Consider the following 20,535-nt stretch of genomic DNA (forward strand, 5'->3'; position numbering starts at 1 on the left):
TTCTAAGTATGCAAGGACAAAGCCCCAGTTTGGTTTGATGTGTCTTTAACACCTCTGTTAGTAGTTAGATTTTCTTTTCTGGTGGCTTGGCTGTGAATCAGGTAGAGCACTTGCCTGGCATGGGTTCAACTCTCAGCACCACATAAAAATAAAATAAATGTACTGTGTCCACCTACAACTAAAAAAATACACATTAATTTTTTTTCGTTTTTGTATGGTAGAACTGTTATTTTTGATATTTTATGTTTACTTTTATAAAATATTTTAAATGATCTATTAATTTAAGATAACTATAAATTATTAATTTTACATAGTAAGAAGTTATTCAGTATTAGTATCAATAATCAGCGGTGGCATATGAACACCAACATCAGTCTCTTCTCTAACTTGATGACAAGGTAGTGCTAAAAAGTTAATAAGAAAAAGGACTGTGTTACCAAAATATTTCTCTAAACCTGTGGAAATTCAGAGTATATAAATAATAGATAACCCTGCTCACATTTTCATAATTAAAATATTCCTTAAAAGCCTGCAATTTCTAAGTTTGAATTTATTATAAAGGATTATTAAGAAAACATATCATAAAATTTTCAATAAAACATACTTATTTATATTTTTTCATTAAATAAATATTCTCTACTTAATTATGCAATTTACCGTTCCAAATGTTTGGGGTTTTATTAATTTCCAAATAATTTCAAAAGTGGAACCTCTTGAGACACTTAAATAATATCTTTAAGCTATTACAACATTAAAAATATAATAAACCAATTTAAAGAGATATGTATATCTAAATGGAGAGCTTGAATTCAGAGCATTCCAATGTTATTTTTAATATCACTTAAATATTATTTTAAAGACAGATAAGAAATATTTCCTTCTTTTGTCAGCTCTTCAAATTTTAGCCATAAACACTGTTTATTATATAAAGTAGTATGCTCTTAGCTTAATTTTTATGCCAACAAAAATTTTATTTATTTATTTGCAATAACTAATACAAGATTTTAAACATATACATCTTATATGAAAGGTTTTAAGCTAATATGCTATTTCCTCTTAGAATTTTCTTCTGTGTTTAGAGAAAAGCTTGCTTCTGTCACAGAGAGCATATTAGAAAGCTTGCTTTTACCAACTGCTCTTATACAACTATGCATAAGGCTTGCTCCCTCCTTATATCCTTTCTTCTTTTTAAACAACATAGTATCAGTGAAGCTTCCTTGCATGATCCCTTTTTTAAACTGCAACTCCTGCTACACCATACCACAATATTCCATATTACCCTTCGCTTGTTTTTCTTGCTTCCAAATGACTTAGCAATACCTGACACATGACATATTTAATTTTAGAAACCATCCCTCATGAGGATGTGAGCTCTATTAAACAGAGATTTGTGTCTGTTTTACTTACTGAAGTGCTTCTCCAGGGCTTAGAAGAGTGCCAGGCATTCGAAGCCCTCTGTGAGTATTGGGCAATAAATGAATGAGTTGCTGAGGGGTTCCCTTAATTTCCATAAATTCACCATGCTCTTTCTTTTGCTTTGAGCCTTTTCTTCTGTTGAAAAACCTCTTCTCTATCACCATCTTTTGACCCACCTGTTTTGCTAACTCCACATCAGGAGTTAGGTCTCACTTCTTTAACAAAGCTATACTTCCTAAAAAAATTTAGTTTCTCAATAAATCTCAGCCATTTCCACCCACATTAGTTCTTCTTTGGCAAATACTTATTGGATGGCTGTAAGCTGTGGGAGAACAGGTTGGCAAAGTGCTTAGTGCACATCATATAGTAGGTGATCAATATATAATTATTTAATTGAACTGGACAGTGTATGATTACTTTGTTAACTAAATTTCTGTAGAGAATCATACATGTGTATTCAGTGCACACTGTGATCATGGTACCATTATCTTAACTATAAATTTATAATTTTTTCCTTGCTGAATCATTGCATAATAAGTAAGAGATAAAAGTAGTTAGTATCTTGAAAGTGATTTAACTATGACAGAAAAAGACTAAATATTGCAAGGTGACCTAGCTATTTAAAAATCAGATTTCCATTTCAAATTATTATCTATGTATATTTGGATTTTCTTGCTACTGCACACATATACATGTATGTATACACACAAATAATTCTGCTGACAAAATCTTAAAATACCATTGTCCTAGGCATTTATATTTTCTTTATATAGCATACATTAATAGTACATAACCTAAACCTCATCAGCTCATACCATAATAGGTCATAACTGTTTTATTGCATCTGTAACCTTAAGTTCCTGTGACTGCCACAAAGCAGAAATGGGCATTACCATTCTAGTATCTACAATACATAGTAGATTGCAAGTATATATTTAGTTTTTATAAATGCTTGAAAAATTGAATGAGTGAAAAGAATAAATTCTGAATTTACTAACACTATGAGATCACAAGAACTTTATTTGGGACGAGCATTCTGTGTATCCATTTCGTTTGGTTTTGCTTGTATTTCTGCTAAAAATGGGATATCAGTACTTTATGTTCTGAACATTTTTCACTGCACTTTTATATACCTTTTATTCTTTCTGTTACTCCATTGTTTCTGTTTATAAGGTATGTAAGCTTCTGCTTCCAGAAAGCTAAATAAACAAAGCACTTCTTGGTTGATTGCTTGCAACCAAGATAAGAAAAGTTCCCAACATGTGTCAGAAGTGTACAGAATACTGCTGGAAAGTTAAAAGTTACCTGATGTGGCACTATTTGCTTCTTTTAGAAAAAGCTATATAGATATAGATACTCAGCTCAGTCCTTCATTGCCTACAATGATTCTAGTTATTATAGCTTCTCTCCACAGTAATATGAATCTATAATTTAAATTCACATCTCTAGGACTACTACATTCATTTAAGGTCTAACTGTCTCTATTTTGTCCCTGTTCAAGTCCACTCCACAGTTAACACAGATTACATTTCTAAATATGAAGAAGGACCATTTTGCTCTATTTTCTAAAGCAGGAATTGCAAATCATTGTTATTTGGCTAAATGTGACTCAGTACCTGATTTTGTACAGCAAATATGTATAATTTCAAGATAAATTTGATTTTTGGCTCTTGATATACATAGCCTAAAGTATATGCTATGTACTCCTTTATAAAAAAAATACCAATACTTGGTCTCTAGAATAGAGTCTAAACTCTAATGTTTAATTAAATTTCTTCAAAGTTAGACTCACATCTATTTTTCTAAACTAACCTTCCACTGCTGTAAAATTTTAGTCTTGCCAGTTCTCATATTTACCATACTTTTTTGTAAGATTTTTCTTAGTCATCTATGGGCCTTTATTGTGTTTATTTATTTATATGCAGTGCTGAGAATTGAACCCAGTGCCTCATCATGCCAAGCAAGCATTCTATCACTGAGTTACAATTTCATAATATTTAACAGCTTTATTTAGATATAATTGCTATTTAAAAACTATAAAGTGTACAATTTGGTAAATGTTGACATATGTACACAACTGTGAGACATTACCATAATCAATAATCCAACAATTCCAGGTTTCCTTGATTCCCTTAACTCTTACCTATTTATATTTTTAGATTAAAAGTAAGTTCCATGTAGGTAGTACACTCCTGGGTCTGAGGTTTTTCTAATTTTTTTTTACTATTTTTATATTTTGTTTTATTTTTTTAAAATTATTTTTATTTTATTTATTTGACCTACTTAATTGTACATGACAGCAGAATGCATTTCAATTCATCATACACAAATGGAGTGCAACATTTCAATTCTCTTGATGTACGTGGTGTAGAGATGCAGCATTCATGCAATCAGACGTATACCTAGGGTAATGATGTCCATCTCATTCCACCATCTTTCCTACCCCCATAACCTTTCCTCTGCCCAATATAAAGTTCCTCCATTCATCCCATGCCCAACCTCCAATCACAGATCAGCATCCACTAATAAGAGAAAATATCCAGCCTTCAATTTTTTAGGATTGGCTTATTTGTCTTAGCAAAATATTCTCCAACTCCATCCATTTACCTGCAAATGCCATATTTTTATTCTTTTAACACTAATTTTCCATTGTGTATATATACCACTGTTTCTTTATCCATTCATCTATTGATGGGCATCTAGTTTGCTTCCACAGTTTAACTATAGTGAATTCAGCTGCTATAAACATTGGTGTGGCTATGTCACTTAGTATGCTTATTTTAAATCCTTTGTGTATAGACCAAGGAGTAGGATAGCTGGGTCAAATGATGGTTCCATTCCAAGTTTTCTGAGGAATATCCACACTGCTTTCCAAAATAGTTGCACAAATTTGCAGTCACACCAGAAAAGTATGAGTGTAACTTTCCCCACAACCTCTCCAATACTTTTTCTTGATAACTGCCATTCTGAATGGCATGGGATGAAATCTTAGTTTTTATTTGCATTTCTCTAATTATTAAAGATGTTGAAAACTTTTCCATATATTTGTTAATCACTTGTATATCTTCTTCTGAGAAGTGTCTGTTCGGTTCCTTAGCCCATTTGATTGGGTTTTTTTTTTTTTTTTTGGTATTAAGTTTTTTGAGTTCTTTATATATTTGGAGATTAGTGCTCTATCTGATGTGCATGTAGTAAAAATTTGCTCCCATACTGTAGGCTCTCTTTTCATCTCACTTTTTTTTTTTCCTGAGAAGAAGTTTTTTAGTTTGAATTCATCCCATTTATTGATTTTGTTTCTGGTGCTTTAGGAGTCTTGTTAAGGAAGCCGGGGCCTTACCCAATGTGATGAAGATTTTGGCCTACTTTTTCTTCTATTAGGTAGGAATACAGTCTCTCATCTAATTGCTAGGTCCTTGGTCCACTTTGAGTTTGTGCATGGTGAGAGACAGAGGTTTAATTTCATTTTGTTGCATATGGTTTCCAGTTTTCCCAGTACCATCTGTTTCCTTGATTCCTTTTACTTTTACCTATTTATATCTTCAGATTAAAAGTAAGTTTCATGTAGGTAGCGTATACCTGGGTCTGAGGTTTTTCTATATTTGTTTTTAATCCAATCTGTTAATCTCTGTTCATTAATTGAAATCTTTGTACTTAGTGCGATTACTGACCCAGGTATGCATTAAATCTAACTTGCTATCCCTTTTCCAATTTTCCCATTTGTTTAGTATTCCATTTGCCTCTTTCTTCCTTCTTTTAGGATCCTTGCATACATTTTATGACCACTTTTATCTCCTTTGTTGGTGTGTTCATTAGCAAAATTTGGGTGAATACACACAGAGAACCCAGCAGCTCTCTGAAACTCACTTTCAGAACAGCATTGTGTTATCTCGATACTCCATATTGTGAAATCTAGGTTCCTTCCTTTTCTCCTTAGAGTATCAGATCTGTTCTCTCAATCCACAATACAAGGAGAGAACCTACCAGTGTTTGTCAGGGTCCTCCCTCCCTGTACTACATCCTGAAAATCTTCTCAAGATAGTAAGGTGAAACAATTATGGAGCTCTCTCTCTTTTTTTTTAATCTTCTTTCAGCTATCTGATTTCTCACATCTTAAAGTGACTTTTTCATATAGTTTTGCATTGGCTTTCTTTCAGATGTTTCTTTCAGGTGTTGTATATTAGTCCATTCTGGTGACAAAAAATCAGATAACTGAGTTAATCTAAATTATTATTCTTCTATGTCTCTTTTTCTTCCATAAGTCAGTCTTTCTCCTATCTACTACACTTAGTTTCTCAAAGACAAAATCTAAAACTTATTTTGAGGTACAGTGCAATACTAGGACCATCAACGAGAATGTCCAAGATGAAAGAAAAATAGGATAACAACGGTTGGTGAGGGTATGGATCAATGTGAACTCTCATATAGCTGTGGAAGTTTAAGTTGGTACAACTACTTGGATAATTGGCAGTATCTCTTGTAGATGAGCACAGACATATGGTTAGATAGACTGATTCCACACCTCATTATATTCCCAAAGAAAAGCTAGATCAAAGTGAAAGTGGCATTTCTAGTATAACTAATTAGAACAAATTAAAAAATGAATGCATTTAGTCAAACTAAGTTCCACTGCTTAGTATACTATCATTTCGCCACTTGATTTTCATCTTATGAAAATTAACAACTTATATTGACAGATAGTCCTTCCTCACCTGGTGTGTTGTTCCTTTCCTTTAATAATAACCAACCATATTGAAAATAAGCTTATACCTTAGTTTCTTCACATGCAATCTGGAATGAGTATATTCAATTCAGAATAATTAAATTACAAGCAAATCATTATTTATAATATATTCATGAAATGATTTGATTTTATATTTCATTATACCTACTGATAAATGTAGCAAGAATACCAGAAGAATAAATTCTATGCACTTTATAAATGGTGAATCTATAATATCCAACAAATAAATATTCTCACAAACTTGTTTTATTCATACTTTATTTTAAAAATCAAATGACTGGGCTATACATTACTAGTAGCTTTCTATTCCTATCCCCATTATCAGAGACCTGGAAGACAAAAGACCATAAGAAATCCCAGGTGGCATATCAGGCTGTGCAGTTCTTACCATTTGATGAAATATTAAATTGCACCTGTGTGGCAGGAACTGATATTTATATAATCGAACGCCTTTCCTTCATTGGTATTCTATAGGCTATAAGTTTTGATAAACCTGAATGACTTATCAGATAAGTATGTGAACTGCATCACTTTGTACTAGATTTCATGGAAGAAATTTAACAAATAGTCAAAGGCAGTTTCTTGTTGTTTTCCTAGATGTTGCTGCATAATTGTGGAAGTTAAATTTCATTGTCATGTTAAGTAGAGAAGACAGAAAACAGATTAAGGAATTGAAAGATAAAAAGAAAATATCTCCAAAACTTGAGGGTAAACAAGCATAAATATTTTGTTTTCTCAGAATATTCTACAAACAACAATAGAAAGAAAATCTTAAAGTCACAAAATACAAGTCTATAAATAATAAGAATGTGTACTGTGCTTTAAAATATTCAACCTAACCTTCCTGGAATGGGTGGGTGGAGCACTATAAAGACAACATGAGAAAATGTATACATAAGTATCCTGTTATTAATTTAAGTTTCCTGTTGCTGCCACGAAACAAATATTTAAGGTGAACTTTCTCTTGAATAGAAAAGCCATTAGACCTACAGAAATATACTGTAGTTATATATGACATTCATAATTAAGAATTAAAGAAAGAAGCTCTGGTTTTGGGCCACACATACTATACTCTCTTTTTCCTATTTAACTATAAAATCTAGGAATGATATACCGATCAGCTATTTGAGGATTCTGAAAAGTTACTACACATAGACATATTGAAGATGAAATTGTGAAGTCCTGATGAGCTGGTGATGAGTTTACTGTTCCTCTCTCCCTTCATCCCCACTCTCCTTTACATACCCCTTACCATAGCCTGAATAAACTGAGGTCACAGAGATCCAGGACAAGCAAGCTGATTTTGCTGCAGAGTGGAAATCAGAAGTTCTAATGCTCAGAATGTGAACATCTCTACTCCCCCTTTTTCTTTTCTCCCTAGCTACTGCCTAGCCCTAAAGCAATCAGAGTAGTGGCGATAGCCAATAATGGAAACCCACGGGAGCCAAAATTCCAAAGGATGGAAACCTTCTCTGTTCACTGAAACTGTGGTTACAAGAGGGCTGAGTCAACCTCCATTACATTTAGTTTTTCTCTCTGTATTGACCTCCCTTGGTCCTGGATTTGTAGTAGCAGAAGGGAACAATCAAGTAAATGAAGCATCAGCCTTCTAGCCAAGGGATTTTAAAGAGGAAATATGGAAAAGCAGAAATATTCAGGAGAACATGAAGAGAAAGCATGTTGGGAAAGCAATCCCTGAAACTACCAACTCCTGAACTTACTCCTAAACTGCATCTATGTCAATCTGATTCTATTTAACATACCAAATAATAAAGAAATTAACAAAAAAAAAAATGGAACCTAGATAGATTTCAGACTAACATTGAGGATTTAAACATTGATTTCGTAAAGAAGAGGATACCAACCTAGAAACCATACACTGTTTGTTTCTTCTTATTACTATTTAACACATTAACTTATAAAATAAACAGGGACATTATACACACAAATATTGGCAAATCTAGGTAAGTTGTTACTAATAAGAGCTTTGTATGCAGTGTTTTAATTACACTTATAAAAACTGACTTCAAAGAAAAATAATGTGGACTTTGAGAACAGATTACACGGTTTTTATTTCTGTTTCTGTATTTTATTCACTCTCACTTCTAGGAACTTATTTTTCTGTGCATCAGTTTTCTCATTTGTAAAATAGGTGTTGTGGTCTGAATGTTTGTGTTTCCCTTCAAAACTCTATGTTGAAGCCAAAATCCCCAACAGGAAGGGAGGGAGAAGATCAAGGAACTCCTAGCTCCCACGTGAGGACAGAATGAGAAGATGGCTAATGCAACTAGGAGGGATACTCTGAACAGACAGGTCTGCTGGCACCTGAATCTTGTACTTCTCAGACTCTATAACAGAAATACACCCAATCTACAATAAGTGGACTGACACTGGTATAAATGATAGAACCCAACTCACAGCTTTTTGGGAGGACTTAATAAATGTAATATAAAAAAGGGATCAGAAATGTATCCATTTTGCTACTTAAGATCAAGAGATCTTAAGTATTGTACTATGAAAGACTGTGCTTTCTCAAAATGGCCTCAACAATATCATCTAAACTATATACCTGCTTTTCTGATAATGTCTCCCAGACATTCTTTTCACAAAGAAATAATACCTATCTCTGTTGCTTCCTCTTGAATCTGGTACACATGTGACTAGAGTGAAATGACTCTATATGACATCCTATGTGATTCTTTGGGATGCTTACTATGAAAAACAGGCCACCATTCCAGGATAAGGGTCAAGCAGCCAGGGAGAGGACCAGGTGGAGAAGAACTTAGTTTCTGGGCTCTCAGCTCCGGCTGAGTTCCCAGTTGACACCAACATTAATTTTCAGCCAGGTAAGTGAGCTATATGAAGTGTGGTACTCTAGGTTTTCTAGACCAAATACTCGAGCAGATTCTCCATGGGGAAGAAATGAGTTACTCTTGTTGTACTTTGGTCAATTTATAGATTTGTAAGCAAAATAAATGGCTGGTGTTATTTTAGGCGATTAGGTTTGGGGATGGTTTCTTTTGTGGCACTAGGTAACCAGGAAACCTGTCCAAGGCCATATGGTAAGAGAGCCAAAATTAAAGCTGACCACTATTGTAATCCATAATCTGAATTGTCACCATAAGGTGCATTAGTGTTCAGAACAGCATGCATATTTTGTAATCTAGGGCAGGAATGAAGTGAATCATATTTTTAAAAGGACAACTGATGATGGTATTTCGATTATAAATAACTGTTAAAATGAAAGCAGATTTCTGGAATTTGATAAATATGGTTTTAACTAATGATTTTACTTTCTGCTAGTCACATTTGTTGACAAGTAAAAGTTACAAAAGTAAGCAAGACATGCTATACAACTTTGAATTAAAGAATAAATTCATTATAAAGTGAATTGTATGCATAATAGGAACATTTTTACCAAACTCACTCAATACTGTCAAAGTCTCAAGTGCTCAGTCTTTTCAGCAAAGTTTGACATACTATCTTTTGCTGGTTTAGTAACAAACTTACAATCCATACTTCAATTTGACAATTGTGAATGTCACACTGTCAAATATTTTTGGTATTTCTATAGCTGATTTATACATTATAAATTTTACTGAATAAGCAAAGCCTACATTTTGTTTCATTTTAAAAATTAATTTATATGTTACTGGTTCATTATTCATAAACATGGAGTTCATGTTCTTAGACTCACCAACATTTTGGTCATAAATATTGCTTATTGTTAGATCTTCTTCTTCGATTGTTTCCTTTACCAGTGTGAAATAAATATTTTTTTCTCTTCTGATTAATTTTTTTATTGAAATGTGCATTGTTGGATATGAGTCCACATACTCTGGCTTGCTTTCAAACTCCATTTGAACAAAATATTCTTTCCTATCTTCCACTTTTAGCCTATGGGTGTCTTTGTCTATGAAATGAATCTCTTCCAAACAACACACAGTTGGGTTTTTTTTTCAATCCATTTTCCAGTCTATGCTTTTTATTTGAAAAGTGGAGCCCATTTATATTCAGTGTATTACAGACAGAAAATTAATATTTTCTAATGATTTGATTTATGTTTAAATTCAGTCCTAATTCTCATTTGCTTAACTACTCTTCATTGAGAATTTTCCTTTTGGGAGCTCTGCAGTTTGTTCTTATGGTTTCATTTGTGTAGTATCTTTTATTTTCTTTAATTCTGGTTTAGTAGGCTTGAATATTTTTAGTTTATTCTTATTTTGGGGGTTTTGATTTCTTCTGCAAATCTGAAAGATAGCCCTGCTAGATACAACAATCTTGGTTAGGTGGTGTGTTTTTTTGTTTGTTTGTTTTGTTTTGTTTTTTTGTACTTGGAATACCTTGTTTCTATCCCTCCTGGATTTTAGAGTTTATGCTGAGAAATCAGATATTATTTTTATTGATTTACCTCTAATTATAACCTGACATTTTTTTTCTTGAGGCGCTTTAATTTCTATTATTGTTCTATATGTCAGGTATTTGTTATGTGTCATGGAGAAATTCCTTTTTGATCTTGTCTATTTGGGTTCTACATGCCCCTGTATCTGGAGGTCCATTTTATTGCAAGGTTTTGAAAATTTTCTACTATTATTTCACTGAAATTTTATTGATTCCATTAGGCTATATTTCAATCATTCCAATTATTCTTGTTTGTTCAGTTAATATTGCCCCAGATTCATATACCTTGTGTTCAAGGCCTGAAACTCTTCCTTCAAGGTGGTCCAATGTATTGGTGACTTCCAACTGAATTTAGTTGATTTGTTGATTATGTTTTTTTTTTTCTTTCTAGGGTTTCTCTTTGGTTCTTTTTTTCTCAAATTCCCATCTCTTTATTGTAATTCCTTTTTGCAACCTGTATTTTCTCTAGTTCATTCTTTAGATATTCTTTTAGTTTGCTAATCATTTTAACACAACTATGTTCAGGTACTTCTCTGGGACTTCATCCACATCAATACTTATGAATTTAGATATTGAGAGGCTGTAAAGTTTTTGGAGATATCTTCCTAGCCTTTTCCCTCACGATTTATAATGTCCTAGATTTACGTATCTGTTGAGATTAATTCCTTATTTTTAAAGTTGAAGTCCTTTGGTGAGTAGTTATCATTTTATAATAAGTCCTAAGTTGGTTGTATACCTTAGCTCCAATGCATCCAATCAGCATAAGCAAAGTCTTAGTTTCAACCACAAATGCCTCTTTAAAAGGAGATATTTCATTAAAATAACAATGGTAATTTAAGAGTAAACTGGATATCAACATGTACTATAAATGCTATTACTAATTATCTCTACAAGTTTATTAACAAAGGAAAACTGTGGATGAGAAGTAACATAGAATAGGCTGAAGAGATCAGCCATTAATGATAGTGCACTAAATTGAAATAGAAGATGGATTACAAAAATAAATAGAAAAAACAGAAACAAAAAAGGGAAAGAAGTAGACAGAAGTTAACATTGGGAGAATAAAATAAATACAGAAGAGGGAATTAGAATGGAAATAGAAAAGAAAGGATGAGGTGTCTAGGGAGGACCTAATTAATTGACAAACTCCATAAAAATTAGAACCCTGGCAAAACACAAACTGTGGGGAAACATTACGAATCAGTTAATGAAATAACTAACATGTGGAAGATTTTCCTTCTTGCTGAGGTTTTGTAATATAGACCTTTCTTTCTAGGATTTTGATTTTGGAAATCCTTAACTATGAGGCAGTTTCTATGATGACAACATAATGCTATTGGTTTTCAGTTTTGACTCAAGTAGTCAAACTTGTTTGGGGAGCCTGGAGGCTGAGTTCAGCCCTCGTCTTCCTGGTGGCCTCTGCTAGGGGGACTGGAAGGGCTCATTTTCGGGTACAGAGTAGACTTCACTCTCAAAATGGCTTTGTTATTTTGCCCAGGGCTTGGGACTACAAGTCTCTCAGGGCAGCTGCCCAGCTCCTTCACCTTTTGTCAGTAGACTGACTGATCTGTGTTGCATCACCTCCCTTGTTCTGATAACTCTTGGCGATGTGCTGGGGAGAGGTGTATGTGGTGCATCCATCTATCCTCCAGCCCCTTCTGGGCTTCAGATGGTGCCATAAGGATTCTCTGCTTTTGTCTGACCCTGATCTGACCCAGTTATCCCCCCATCAGCCATGCTACTTATTCCAGAAATTATACCACAAAATTGAAATGATAGTTCCCTTTATTCTTTACCATTCTGCAAACTGATCAACCAACCACTTGGAGTTTCTTACTAGACTTAGTCCCAATCTTAGTGGATGTTTAGTCTTGGGTATTCAAAAAAAAAAAAAGGAGCTAAAAGTGAATATACACTGTAGGGATTCCTAGCTGACAAGCTAGGAAACTTCAGGAAAAAAAGTCTCATCAAGTTGTCAGTGCTTCCCTGCTTCTTTACTGGTAAATGCCAGTCTCTTTCTAGCCAAAGAGCTGTAGTACTTGAACATAGTTCAAGTTTTCTGAACTTACTTTCTGTTCAGATTGTGGATATGTTGGTCAGTATTTGTTTTTCTTAAATTCAGTGGGAGAATGTCTTTCAGCTCATTGGAGAGGAGCTTTTCCTCCCCCACTGAGCCAAAGCACACCCAAAACTGCCTGTCTGTTGCCTTATTAATTAGTTTTCTATTCTAGAAACCAATACTTTTGGTTTTCACTTAGTTGCTAGCTCCCCAATTTGCTTGCCAGCTGTTTCCCACTCTCTTCATATTTCAGTTTGCTGTTGTAGAACTGCTGTTTTAATTCATTCTCAGGGAGGTGCTAAAACACTGTGGATTCCTCTGATCTGCCATTTTGATACTTCAAAAATTTTTTAGTTGGAGTTATTAAGCATATTGGCAGTCAGTATAATAATCATATTTTTTGTTCACTTCGTGGGCAAAAATCTATGTTTTACCTATTTTATTCTCTTTAAGTCTTACAAATATTCAACATTTTGGGTATTAAAATTCTCATTTCACAAATGAAAAGACATAGGCCATAACAGTTGCTTAATGTCACAGACATGATATATGTACAAGCCAAGCAGTAACTAAATAATATTTTATATTCCACTTTCTATTAACATTTTAAAATAGCTTACCAAAACCTTTGCTCTATATTTCACTGGAATGTTCCATAAATATTGAATTGAAGCAAACTTAAATAGCATCTTTTATGTAGTAGAAGTAGAATACCTATATTTGTCCAGCATGGTTTGGATATGATAGATTCTCATACATTACAAGGGCACAGTCAAGGGTAAAATGCTGTATTCAGCAACAGCAGACACTCAAGATTCAGAACCTCCAATGCATTGCTTGGAATAGCTTTATGTGGCTTTGTAATCAGCAGAAACTAGGACATGAAGGTTTTACAAATGTATGTGTCTGATCAGAATACAGTCTCTTGATTTGGCTTATATCTAGTTCCACACACACATAAAGCCATTCTATTATTAATACTGTTGACCTGAATCTGAATTTCTCAATCACTATTTTATACCCAGGCAGATCATCTATAAGTTGGTATTTGGATAATCCAATCTTCAAGGCAAGCAGGATCTCTTCTGTAAAAATAAGCCACAGCATTTTATGAACCTGTAACAACTGATTGTATTGGAAAACTGGGAACTGTAGACATGATTTTGTATTATAGAGCTATAAATCCATGCCATTAATTGGAAGCTGTATACTTATAAAATTTTGTGTAAATCTTTTTTATATCTGTCAGTACATGTGTAAACATTTTAAATATAGCAAAGGAATTCTTAGCAGATTTCCTTTCATGCAACTCTAAACCCTTTCATATTCTATACATTTGCATTACCAGATTTCCTTAAATTGGGACATATTCTAGTCACCAAGGCAAAACAAGCTACTGGACCCAAGTGATTGCACTGCCAACATACACAAATATGTCTCTTCCTTCTCTTCCAGCTGCATGTTGAATATTTCAATGCCTGCATTATACAGGTGTTTGACTTCCTAGTTTCAATAATGAAACCATCTCAGCACCAGACTGTGGGTACTCCTGAGGAACAATAATCTTTCCACAAAAACTCTCATCCTCTAAGACAGTGCTTAGCATATATTAGGAGCTCAGTAAATATTTGATAAATGAATGAATAGATGAATTACTAGTTTTTGTTGTACCATAACTTATAAAAACAAAATTTTTTCTGGGTGCAGGGGCACATGCTGATAATCCCAGCTGTACAGGAGGCTGAGGCAGGAGGATTGCAAGTTCAAAGCCAGCCTCAGCAACTTAGTGAGACCCTAAGCAACACAGTGAGACCCTATATCAAAATAAAAAAAATTAAAAATGGACTGGTGATATTGGTCAGTGGTTAGGCACCCCTGAGCAGTACACCTAGTTTCCCAAAATATCAAAATAAAAACAAAATTTTTATATTCAATCAATATTTCTAAATTACATTCTGATACATCTTCTTTAAGGGGGAAAAGCTCTTGCAAAAGACACCTAGAATTAATATGATCTTGTACTATACCCACTATCAAAAACATCATAATCAAGTACTGAGAATTTTAAAAGGTATAAATCAAAATACACACTTTCAGGTTGAAGCCTGCAATTTTACAACCTTTGTCTCAAATTGTCACATTGATGAACACATTGAGCTATCATGGTTGACTGCATATTTTAATTTGAATGCATTTGTAATTTTCTTTTTCTGCATCTTTACAGACTGGATACAGAATATAACATTAATGGTGCCATTGCAAAGAACTGTTTATAGCTAATTCCTACTTTTGATATTTTCAAATGGAATACTTTTAATATATGTATAATTATTAACAGCATATTATATAAAATAAGGCTAGAGATTGTGCAAGAATAATTTTTGAGCAGGTAATGAGTATAAACCTCTCGTTAAGTGAGACTATTAGATGCTATGTGATCAAATAAATACCTGGATGGTATATAAAGTAAATGCATGAAGTTTCAAGAAGGAACACATTAATAGTAGTAGAGTAGCTGAAATTGGCTTTTTCACCTGAAGATATGACACTTTAACAGGCACTTTAGATGGAAAGTAAGAATGAAAAGAATGAGTAACAAATATGTGGATATGGAAATGAGTATCACAAGTTCCTCTAGTGAGAGAGGAAACCAACTTTAATGAAATGAAGAATTAACAGAGAAAAGAAGGGATATATATGGTAGTTAATGGAAGCACAGTTATCAAGAGCCTCATATGACAGCCTGAAGAATTTTATATTTATAAATAAACAGCACAGAAGCTTTCAGACAAGGGAGAACAAATTTATATAAAGTAGACTCTCATGACAACATACCAAACTTATTAAACAGAAGTAAGACAAAAAGCCAGGAAAAGAGGTAGAAGAACAAATACCAATGTAAATAGAAATGATTTTTTAAATAGCATTTAACTAGACACAGGGCAAAGAACAAGGTGAACTTTAAGTGCAGTTTAAATATAATTATTAAACATACTTAATACTACTAATGATATTGACCAAATCATCATGGAAAGCATATAGGGATTTTGATGCAGAAATTTTAGATGCAAATCATCAGGTATTTTCTAAGGTGATTTATTTAACCCTTGTATGTCTCAATTTACTCTTTTTAAAAATGGAAATGAAAATAATATCTGCTTGTCAGGATGATATGTAATATAATTTATGTATTTATAATTGCACATAACTTATTACACACAATGGGTAAAGGTTAGCTCTCTATGTCTTTATGTTAATGAGCTCACAAAAATTCACAATATCAGGAAAGAAACTCTGTATCTAACTTAGTCAAGAAAATAGTTATAAAGGCTAGCCAAAATTTTTGTCATGTGTATTATAAATGAATTTCCATTTTCTAATAATTGAATTTAAGAGGGGGAGCATGGGAGTAATAGATGAATTCTAGTTAGGGAAGAGTGGTGGGAGGGAAAAGGAGGGGACAGAAGATTAGCAAGGATGGTAGAATGTGATGGACATCAATATCCAAAGTACATGTATGAAGACATGAATTGGGTGTCAACATACTTTATATACAGAGATACGAAAAAATTTGGTATACATGTGTAATAAGAATTATAATACATTCTGCTGTCATATATTTAAAAAATAAAATCATTTAAATAAAAAAACACTATATTAATAAAATACATTCTATCTTATATAATACAAAAGTATTTTAATGTTTAACCAAGTTATATTTAAGATTTGACATTTCAAAACTTTTCTATTGTATATCCCCTAATAGTTCATCAGATCAAAAAAAAAATCTAAACAAAATATTGGGTTTGGTTTTGTTATGGGCCAGGCTATATGGGCAAAGACAAAACAGACTCCATTTTACCCTGAGATTCCATATCATGTAAGAAATGCTTCTCTCATAGGAAAGTCCCACCTCTGTACCCATTAACAATTAATTCCCTAGCATCGTATACTTGACAACATAAACTAGCAACTCTTACACAATGTAAAATTGTTCTCTTTGGTTTCCATTTTTCTTGGGCAATGTACCTTGTCAGAGATTGATTATCTAGATGTTAGTAACCAACTTGAACTGAACTAGGGCCATTTTGACCCACTTCCCTTCTGCTTGCTTGCTGCTATGCCAACCTGGAAAGTCCCAGGGAAAATACCAATGTACCCATTGTATTGTTTCACTAACTGCTCTATTCAGTTTCTATACCCCTGCTTGCTTGCATCTATGTGGTTTTTGCCTTTAAATATCCTAAAATATCGAGGCTCGAGTCTGTTCCTTGCAGAGATAGTTATGGGTTCTGCGGGGAGCAGTCACTGCCCAGCGGGCTAAATACTCTTCAATTTGGACAAAACTAGGACTTGGTGTGTTTTCTGAGTGACCTGCCCCACAACAGATTGTTTATGGCAGAAAGGTTCTGGAAGAAATAAAGCCTTTATATATCTTTCAGTTCAATGAAATAAAGTACTTGTTTGAGACAAGCATATTCATTTTTGTTGTAAACCAATTTGTTGATTAAAGTAAGTCAGAGATTTATAACACATATAACAGAGATTTGCACACATATAACTGCCTAAGTTTTATGTGCACTTTCCATGAAAAATACAGGCCTAGTGGACTATTCGAGAACATATCCAGAAGACACTTCTTCTCCCTTTCTCTCTTTAACTTTTAGGAAGGTTGTATTTTCTAAACCACTCTATGGTTAGTGAGTAAAAATGTCTGTTTTAAATGAATCCTCTTAAAACCTAACCTAATGTGGATTCAGTTGACAAATCCGCATTGTGTGCCCAGCCAGTTTAGTCAATCAACTGCTGAGTGCAAACTCTTTGATTTATAAATTTTCTTATTTCTCTCTCTATAATTCCTTTCTATGGACTTGAGTGTTTATTATTTTCTCATGCTCACAGAGAGTAAGATATCATAAAATCCAGGAACTGTTTTTCCCTGCTGAATTCCCACAGAAAGAATACAGAACTTCCTTTATCAACTTCACATATAATACAGCATTTATGGTAGAACACCTAGAGTCAGATACCCTAGATTCAAAATTCAGCTCACCCACTTATAAAAGAGGTGCCCTTAGGCAATTTAGTTAATTTATATCTCACTTTCTCATCTGGGAAATGGATGTAAAAACATTATTTATCTGGTAGGGTTATCTTGGGAAATTAAGTATACTTCCAAAGCACTTAGGAACTACCTAGCATATGGTGTTATGTAATGATTTACATATACAACATTTTATCTAACAATGTAACAATATTTTCATTTTTGGAGCCTAGTATTTAGAAAATTAACTCCCATTTGGAGAATAGATAGCCATGTCAATACTTTATAACTTCACTATTCTGTAAATAAAACAGTATTCTGTTTCATGAGTAAAAATTACTCTTCAAAATTCCAGATTTTTGTGTATTAGGTGAAAAAATTATTTAGAACATGTAATTGTATAACCTTTTATCATGTATGATTATTCCAAGCAAAAGACTAATAGGGATGGTAAAGATTTTTAAGCTCTTAGTGGTGATCTTCCATAACAGTCCTCTTTTACAAATGAAAAGACAGAACTTTGGAAAGATAAAGTTCATTCCTCAGAATTATACACTGGGTTAGTGACACAATTGGATCTAGAACTCAAGAGTCTTGACTTTCTTTTATGTCTCCACACAACAATCATTTCACAGATTTCTATTCATTAAGTATTTCATAAGCTTTTTGTTTCTATGGTCTCTTTTCTTCTCCTAGAAGTATCCTAACTGGAACTACTTATAATATTTCTGGAGAACAGAAACAGGGTTTTGTTTGTTGTTTGTATTTTTAAATTGGGTAGAACACTTTGTTTTGGGGATTTTTTCACTTTTTGGAACCTTCTGTATTAATATCAAAAGTCTACATAGTGTCTAACTTTGCCCCTAGCAGGTGCTTGCTATGTGCCTCTAACTCCAAAAAAGATGTAAGACCCGTCTCTTTACATCCATCTCCACAACCAATGCCCAAGTCCACATTAGCCTAATTTATTGACTAAATTATTCCAATGTCCCTTTCCTCTTTTTCCCCACCTACCTTACAACATAGTTATGACATCACAGCCAGAGTGATCTTTGACATACACAAGTGAACTTTTAAAAGGGGCAGAGACTATGAAGTACCTCTATTTTACTGCTTAAATTCTCTAATTTCTAGAATTACATTTGGAATAGGATCCAAATTCCTTATATAGTCTAAAGGTCAGTTATATGAGATCAGGTCCTTGCCTCATCTACACTCCGTTTTATGACCATGTCCTTCTCATTTCTTCTGGATTACCTGAGATATTTGTAACTTAGTAATGGTCCATTAACCAGTCTCTTATTATATCACATCATTTTAATATTATTACAGTTTGAATTTATTTTGCACACTTATTTTATTTTTGATCACTATTGTTTTTTAATATTTTATAGTAGATGGACACAATACCTTTATTTTATTTTTTGAGGTTCAAACTCATTGCCTCACATATGCTAGGCAAGGACTCTACCAACTGAGCTACAGTTCCATCCCATGATCACTATTCTTGAGAATAACAGCTATTCTTGTTTATGCCTTACCCATAGTGCCTAGATTAGTGATTGGCAATAGAATTTTGTCTCAGTACTAAATGAGTGAACATGAGTTTTAATAAGTCTAGGTATCTTCTAGTTATTTGCCAGTAAATTTTGATTACTATTCACTAACAAAAACATATGCCTTAATACAATTTTGTTCAGAGTATTAATTTCAATAGTTCCTTCTTAGTTTTACCATACACACGATTTTCTTTTCAGAGACTATTTTTGAGTACCATAATTATGTTTCTTGAATAAAAAGTATATGTAAGATTTCTGAGGGACAATTTTCATTTATGTCTCAAGACTTTCAGTAATTTTCCTGACTTCACAGAAAGTTATTCTTGCCATTACTCTATCATCTCTTCAGGATTTCTTTTGCTTGCATGGAACCCTCAGATGTAGAAAGCAATATCATCAACATGTTTGGTTATGTGCATATTCACTAGAGTGTTAGTTAGAGCACCTTGCCAAACATGAGCAATCAAACATTATGAGCCAGTGATGAGGATTCTGGTCCTTATGTGCCTGTGTGCTGGTATTAATTCAGGCAGTGAAGAATTTATTTCTTCAGTGGGCTCTGGGAATGTAAGGCCTACGTGTTGCTGCATATAACAGCACTTTCTTAATTAAGGTTGGAAGCCAGATTTAGCTTTACTCAATACATATTACTGCATTACAGATGAGAACACTGAGGCAATGTAGTATGTGGGAAGATGCTAGCAGTTTTATTACAATATCTTGGTGTTATATAAAAGGGATATAGTTATTTTCCTTTAACTTAACAAAATATTATTATATAATTGAATTTTTTCTTTTTGAAGTTTTCCTTTCAAGTAAATTTCCCAATCAATAATAATATTTTGTAGACATGTTTACTTTTCTTTCATCAATAAAGGCTGTGTGTTTCAGGGTTATTTTATTTATTTTACTTTTTTGGAGGGAATAAGATATTGTGAGTCAGGTAACTTGTGTAAATTGCACAGAGGATAAGAGCACCTCAATAAAGAAGTCAAATTTTAGTAAAAATAGTTACTGGATTTTAGGCTTCTGAAACTTTCAACTTTCCCACATTAACTGTAACTGTGAAAAGGAATAACAATAGTTAATTATTTAAAATTGAACAAACAGAAAAAATGCTCATCAAAAAACCGAGATGATTTTTCAGTGTTGTCATTTTTATATATGTGTTTAATGAGTAAACCTCTTCAGTGATTTAAGAGATATTAAAGCAACTGACAAGGGTTATGGCTTGGTAATTTATTGGAAGAAATGAAAACTTCTATAAAATATATTTTGATATGTGGGATACACTTGTGCTGAAATGTAGTGCAAA

The 20,535-nt window shown here is 33.2% G+C and overlaps 1 protein-coding gene across 1 annotated transcript in view; it reads right to left on the reverse strand.

Moving 5' to 3' along the window:
* The window catches only part of Epha6 (EPH receptor A6), a 785,836-nt gene that overhangs the window by 461,945 nt on the left and 303,356 nt on the right, over nt 1-20,535 (reverse strand). The window lies entirely within an intron of this gene.

The sequence above is a fragment of the Callospermophilus lateralis genome, chromosome 10 (assembly GCF_048772815.1).
Source record: "Callospermophilus lateralis isolate mCalLat2 chromosome 10, mCalLat2.hap1, whole genome shotgun sequence".
Taxonomy (NCBI): Eukaryota; Metazoa; Chordata; class Mammalia; order Rodentia; family Sciuridae; genus Callospermophilus; species Callospermophilus lateralis.